The sequence below is a fragment of the Narcine bancroftii genome, chromosome 12 (genome assembly GCF_036971445.1).
Source record: "Narcine bancroftii isolate sNarBan1 chromosome 12, sNarBan1.hap1, whole genome shotgun sequence".
In the NCBI taxonomy this organism is placed as follows: Eukaryota; Metazoa; Chordata; class Chondrichthyes; order Torpediniformes; family Narcinidae; genus Narcine; species Narcine bancroftii.
The window spans coordinates 4,204,234-4,211,915 of NC_091480.1; the positions used below are offsets into that span (position 1 = coordinate 4,204,234).

Genomic DNA, 7,682 nt, shown 5'->3' on the forward strand with positions numbered 1-7,682 from the left:
ACCCTCATCCCTCCTGCCGTGCCGGGACTCGCCCTTCTGAGACTCCTCCTCCCGGTACCCATCTTCCTCCCCTCAACGGTCATGTATCTTTATCTTTGTTACAGGCTCAAGCGGGAAACTCTGTCAAGATTTCAGATTGACTGTCAGAATACATACATGACACCACGTACAACCCTGATTCTTTTTCCAGTGGGCAACGTCCACAGGTAAACAATAAACAAATGCAAACAACTGACAGTGCAACACAGAACACCCTCTCCAACTCTGGTCCCCTCATGATTACTGATTGTCCACCTCTGGTTTTCCCTTCCTACAGTCAACAATCTGATTCTTGGTGCTTGTGACTATTTAATTTTAAAAAATTAGTTTAAAAATATTTAGTCATATAGCGCAGTAACAGTCCATTTTAGCCCACGAGTCCATGCCACCCAATTAACCTACATCCCCAGTACATTTTGAACAGTGGAAGGAAACTGGAACCCAAGGGGAAAACCCACTTAGACATGGGGAGAACTTACAAACTCCTTACAGAAAGCGCGGGATTTGAACCCTTGTCCCAATCGCTGGTGCTGGAAAGGTGTTACGCTAACCATGACATCGACTGGGCCATTGAGTGCCAGGTTGGTGTTGGTGCACCATTCAGTCAAGTCTTCAAGACAAACAATTACCATGGGATCGTCAGCAAATTTGTTGTCTTACCAAGCCCGTCATAGATCCAAGGGGGCGGAGAGGTAAAAGGGGCTGTTCTAAATCTTCAGTCTTGTTATTATTCAGTCCACTGCAAAGTTTAATGAAGAAGCCAGTGTAGTTACTTTCTGGCCACACTTGGGGTGGTGGTAGAAAGCAAAATAAATGGCGATAAGGCGTTCTCTCGAGAGCTAGTCTTGCCATGTTGTACTAATCTCCCCTGCTCAGCACAGACACCACCACCACTCCACCCCCGCTCAGCACTGCCACTACCCCCACTCAGGGCAACTGCCACTAACACCCCCCTTCGCTCAGCGCTGCCACTAACCCCCCCCCTTTGCTCAGCGCTGCCACTACCCCCACTCAGGGCAACTGCCACTAACACCCCCCTTCGCTCAGCGCTGCCACTAACCCCCCCCTTTGCTCAGCGCTGCCACTACCCCCACTCAGGGCAACTGCCACTAACACCCCCCTTCGCTCAGCGCTGCCACTAACCCCCCCTTTGCTCAGCGCTGCCACTACCCCCAACTCAGTGCAACTGCCACTAACCCCCCCCCCCCCCCTTTGCTCAGCGCTGCCACTACCCCCCACTCAGTGCAACAGCCACTAACCCCCCCTTCGCTCAGCACTGCCGCTAACCCCACTCAGGGCAAATCCCATTAACCCCCCCTTCACTCAGCGCTGCCATTACCCCCTCCGCTCAGTGCCGCCACAAGCACTCCCCTCAGCGCTATTGTATGGGGGGGAGCACTTGGGATTTGGCCTAGAGACCAAGGGGGTGGTCGCCCGAGAAAGTTTGGAACCACTGGTGTAAAGTGAGTAGAGCAGGGGGGGGGGGGGGGGGCTAAGAACACAGCTCTGTGGTGCTCTGGTGATGAAGGAGATGGTGGAAGAGACGTTCTTACCAATCCTTGCTGATTGTGGTCTGGAGGTAAGGAAATCAAAGATCCAATTACACAGTGGGGTGTTGAGTCCCAGGTCTTGGAGTTTGCTGATCAGTTTTGAGGGGATGATAGTTTTAAATGCCAAAATGTAGTCGATAAAGCGCATCCTGATGTATGCATCTTTGATATCCAGGCGTTCCAGGGCTTTGTAAAGCCAGTGAGATGGCATCTGAAGTAGACATGTTGCTAGGATAATAGAATTGGAATAACTCCATATCTCTGCTCAGGCAGGGGCTGATATGCTTAAACTCCAGCCTTTCAAAACACATCACTTTTGATGTGAATGCCATTGTTCGACAGTCATTTAGGCAGGTTACCACTCTTCTTGGTCACCAGTATGATTGATCCCTGTTTGAAACTGGTGGGTACCACACCCTTGCACAGTAAGATGTTGAAGATAGCCATGAATGAATTGGTAAGTTGGTCACAATCTTAATATTGGCCAGGTACTCCATCTGGACCAGATGCTTTCCTCAGATTCATTCTCCTAAAGGCAGCCCTCACGTCATCTTCGATTATGGACAGGATTATCGGGGGCATGAGGGAGTGCAGTGGTGGTTCTTGCTTGTTCATTTGGTTGGATCAAGCGTAGAAAGCATTGAGTTAATCTTGGAGTGAATCTTTGCTGTCTCCTACTGCACTGGATTTTGTTTTGTAGCAGGTTATATGATTTAGGCCGTCACAGCTGTCAATATCCCTCGTGGTTTCCATTTTCGACCAGAAACTCCACTTTAACGAGGAGATGGCTTTCAACATGTTCAAGAAGGCAAACAGGATGTTGGCCATTCATTACTTGAGGGATTGAATTTAAGAGTAGGTTGGTTATACTGCAACAGTGCTGGATATTGGTGAGGCCGCTCCTGGTCTTGCTGGTCTCCTTACTTGAAAAATATGCTGTTGGTGTAAAGAAGGTTCACCCAGTTGATTCCAGAGATGAGGGGTTAACCTATGAGGAGAGATAGAGTTACCCAGGTGTGACAGAGTATATAGATTTGTTTTTGGGAGATAAATTGAGGCAGGGTTTGTTCGTGTAGGTCACGTACAAACACTTTAAAAGAGATCTTATTTGAAATACTGGAGCTCTGCTAATCCTAGACATGTCTGGGCCTCAGAGCCTTTGCAAAAGCTTTGGAGAGTGCCCAAGAGACATCACTAATGGATTGTTGTTTACAAAAAGGCAACAAATGAAAGAGCTGTTGGAGCTGCATTCTATCTGGAGTGGAACTTGCTGTTCCAGGAGGGTCACGTGGTTATGCAAGCAGAGAGAGTACAACAGGTATTTTCTTTGTGTGTGTGTGTGAGAGAGAGAAAAAAAAAAACACACACACAGATCAGTTCAAGTTAGCAACTGGAACTGGAACAGGACAAGCTGGTGGAAAACCACATTTGGAAGATGGGTTGTGAGTGCTTAGTTCAGCCTGGTCAAAGCTCTTATGATTCATGCAAGAGAGGACTGGCTGCCTAATGTTTCACTTGGAATAGGGGAAACAAAAAGGAACTCTGTGGTGACCGAAAGAAAGAGGTTATCATCTGGAGAACCCTGAGGGGGGAGGTTTCGTCAGCAAGACACTGAAGTGGCTGATGGAAATAAATCAGTTGTGGGTGACCTGGAACAACAAATCTCTCTCTTAAAACCCACAAGAACTTTCCTGAGTTGGAACCATTTACCTTTCAAGCACCAAAGCCTGGTGAACTTTATAAATGTTAAAATCTGTGCACGGTATAAAAATTGCCTGCAACTAGTGAACTTGGAGGAATGAGAAGTGAGATTGGACTGTGAACCAAAGAACTTTTCTGAACTTACACACACACGTGTGCTTAGAATTAGGAGGTTAAGTTCATAGTGGTAAGTTAAAGCATGATTCTGTTTTCATGTTTAAAGATAATTAATTAAAAGCAACTTTTGTTTAAGTAACCATTTAATTTGGTGAATATCTATTGCTGCTGGGTTTTGGGATCCTCTGGGCTCGTAACACAGGTCTATACTCAGTCACTCCATTTAAAAAAAAGAATATTTATCTGATATTGGTTTTTTTTCAAGAGGGATACAAAATGTCACTTCAGTATGCCATCTTTTCATCACTAAATTTCTATCAGATTTCCAAGTAATAGCTACACATTTTCTCCAAATAGCCAAAGCCAATCATCAAAAATTCAATTTCATACATAGTTAACCTTAATTTTAATGTTTGTTAATAAAAATAACATTGATTCTAATGGAAGTTTAACCTTTAACACTTTCTCTAAAAATAGTTTAATTTGTATCCAAAAAGACCCAACTTTAAAACTGCCAAATTGAATGAAAAAAAACTATTTCTTTATGACATCTAAAACATAAATCAGAAGAAATCAAATTAAATCTTTTAAATTTTTGAGGTGTAAAAAATATAATTGATGCAGAAAGTTACATTGAACCAATCTGTATCTTACATTAATAACTTTAGTCATATTATCCTTATATAATGCTCTCCAATCATTTTGATCTATTATTCTACATAAATCATTCTCCCACTTTAATCTTGATTTATGAATATCCAATGTATGCATTTTTCTTTGAAGAAATTGATACATTTCTGAAATGAATTTATTAACACCCCCTGTTGTAAGTAAAATTTCTAACTCAGATTGTCTAGATAATCTTAAACTTTGGCCTCATTCATCAATTAAAAGAACTTTACTTGATAATAACAAAAAAAGTATTATTTGAAACATTATATTTCTCATTTGTTGAAAAGAAATAAAATAACCAGCTTCAAAACAATCTTAGTGGTGCAGGCTTGAAGGACCAGATGGCTGATTCTGGCGCCTATTTCTGACGTGGGTATGATCTATATCCCAAATCAATGGGATTTGGAATATTTCCAGCACAGTTGCCACCATCTGCTGGTAAAAGAACTGCAGCAGCAAAATGAACTCCCAGGTAAGAAATGAAAATGCTGTCCAAGGGGCTACAGACCCTGCCCAAAACCTGCCTTCGCACCACATCCAACACCTGGATTTTCTGCAGGGTGAATTGCAATGAATTGGGCCTGCAACATTCCAATGTGCTCTAATAAAATTTGACATCAAGCCATACAAGGTTATATTAGGAAAGATGACTAAAACCTTGGTGGCTTAAAGGAGACAGCGGAGAGGTGGGAAAATTGGAGGGATCCAGACGGCTTAAGGAGGGGGCATCCAATTAAAATTTTTTATTTAGACATACATAATGTAACAGGCCATTTCAACCCATGAGTTCGTGCTGCCCAATTTACACCCAATTAACCTACACCACCAGTACATTTCAAACAGTGTGAGGGAACCAGAGCCCTTGGGAAAAACCCAAGCAGACATATGGAGAAAGTACTATGTCTTACAGACAGCACAGGATTTTAACCCAGGACCCTATCACTAGCGCTGTACAGGCACTGCGCTAACTGTACGGCCCTCAATGGAGGTTTTGTGTGAACACAAAACATAGCCCTTGTAACCTAGATGCATGTTAGGCCTGAAGGAGAGATTGGACGGCATTTATAAGTTATTAGTAAAGCAAACAGTTAATTCTGAGTTACAGCTACAGACTTTCCCAGTTTTAGAATGTTTTCAGACAGAAAATGTGTGATTAAAATCATCATCATCTCCCCACCTGAATTAACAACATTACCCCGCTGAATGAGCTTGAAGTTTGCAGATTGCAAATTCCACACACGTCATCAGAAAACCAAGGCACAGTGTACTCTCAACCTCAGTCCCCTGGGACTCCAGCATACCAACCTCCTGTGACAGTCCAGAAAACTTGATACTGGGAACACCCTTGACTGTCAAACAAACTTTCCTTTTTGGAAATTAAACCAGGGCAGGTCATACACAGAAAATAGCAGAGCCCTGAGAAGTGCTGTAGAACAGGACTTGGGGATACAGGTTGATGTTCCCTAAAAGTGGTGACAAAGGCAGACATGGTGGTGATGAAAACAATTGGCATGCTTGCCTTCATCAGTCAGAGCACTGGGTACAGGAGCAGGGACATCATGTTACAGGTGTACAGGATGTTGGGAGTCCACACCGAGTATTGTGTGCAGTTCTGGTCATTCAGCTAGAGAAAGGATGTGATGAAGCGAGAGGGTGCAGAAAAGATTCACAAAAATGTGTCCAGACTCAAGGGCTTGAGTTTGAAGGAAAGATAAGGCTGAATAGGATATAGGCAAAGACTGTGTTTTCTCGACATGGGATCAAACAGCTAGTAGAAGTCATTCTGATTATGAAGAACAATGAGTTCTGCTGAGTGGATGGTAATTAGAGCATGCTTAAAAAAGCCTCAAAGTGTAATGTGTTATGAGCCCAGAGGACCCCAAAACCCAGCAGCAATAGATATTCACCGACAAATGGTTACTTAAAGTTGCGTTTAATTATCTTTAATCATGAAAACAGAATCGCACTTTAACTTCTCACTATAGACTTAACTAACTTAACTTAACCCCCTTCTAATTCTAAGCGCAAATGTATGTTATGTGTAAGTTCAGATAAGTTCTTTGGTTCACAGTCCGATCTCATCCTCATTCCTCCAAGTTCACTGGTTACAGGCAATTCTTATACTGTGTACAGAATTTAACATTTATAAAGTTCACCAGGCTTTGGTGCTCGAAAGGTAAATGGGTACCGCTCAGGAAGGTTCTTGTCGGTTTTCAGAGAGAGATTTGTTGTTCCAGGACACCCACAACTGATTTAGTTCCATCAGCCACTTCAGTGTCTTGTTGATGAAACTTGCCCCCTCAGGGTTCTCCAGATGATAACCTCTTCCTTTCAGATTCCTTTTTTGTTTCTCCTATTCCAAGTGAAACAATAGACAGCGAGTCCTCCTCTTGCATGAACCACAAGGGCTTTGACCAGGCTGAACTAAGAACTCACAACCGTCTTCCAAATGGGGTTTTCCACAAGCTTGCCAGCTTGTCCTGTTCCAGTCCTAACTGTTGTTGCTGACTGTAACACTGTAGAAGTGATCTTTGAGTCTCTTTCTCTCTCAGTTTGACCCTCTTAGAAAAGCAAGTTCCCTTTCAGACAAAATGCAGCTCCAACAAGCTCTCATCTGTTGCCTTTTTGTAAACAACAATCCATTAGTGAAATCTCTTGGGCACTCTCCAAAGCTTTTGCAAAGGCTCTGAGGTCCAGACATATCTAGCATGAGCAGAGCTCCAGTATTTCAAATAAAGATCTGTTTTAAAGTGTTTGTATGTGACCTACACGAACAAACCCTGGCCCAATTTCTCCCAAAAATATATCTATATTCCATCACAAATGAAAGGAATGAGGAAAAAACTGTGCTCAGTAGGATGAACCAGAATTCACTGACAGAATATATGCTGAAACAAAATCCAGAAGTACCTTGATATCAGATACACTATTTCAATGAGATGAAAGAGTCTGGGAGCATACATCCTTCTGCAGAGCAACTTAAGACATGTACAACAGACACACTTAAATCTCAAGCTATAAAACACATATCATGATAGTAATTGCTTAAGGATAACCTTTTCTCATTGCATCTTCATTATTGGTAATATTTCCCATGTTTTGCATTACCATTTACACTATGTTTATATTGCAGCCAGTTTTACAACTGATCAACTTTCAGATTTTGCTTTCTTTACTTTTCTCTCAAAATCCACTCAGATCCTGAAGCGTTGGTTGGATCATAACAATCCAACTTGTTTAAAACCTGTTTCTTTCTCTGGCAGGCTGCTTGCCTCCCATTGATTCTCCACAATGATTTCTTGGGTCTTTAATGTGCAACATGAAACCTTGTTAAATTTTATATCTCTTTAAAACTGTAACAGATTAGTTGAGAGTGCCCACACCTTACTGAATCAATACATCTGTGGTGAACGGGCAATGTTTTAAAACTGACACAGACAGGAATCATTTAAAAAATTTCCATGAACTTCTGCGAAAGAAAGAAGTTAATGCTTTTCTAAAGTTGATCCTTGGTTGAAGGTTATCTCCACGTTTCCAGTCTTTGGAGGCATCTTGTGACTGTTTTATATGGGTTAACAAAAGTAATTCCCTTTTAGGTTGTTG

The 7,682-nt window shown here is 42.3% G+C and overlaps 1 protein-coding gene across 3 annotated transcripts in view; it reads left to right on the plus strand.

The window, feature by feature from the left end:
* Positions 1–7,682, plus strand: part of ift140 (intraflagellar transport 140 homolog (Chlamydomonas)) — a 190,447-nt gene that overhangs the window by 158,852 nt on the left and 23,913 nt on the right. For all 3 annotated transcript variants that reach the window (XR_011347128.1, XR_011347129.1, XR_011347127.1), the window contains exon 31: positions 105–206. The gene's annotated coding sequence lies outside the window, so the exon portion shown is untranslated. The remainder of the gene's footprint in view (positions 1–104; positions 207–7,682) is intronic.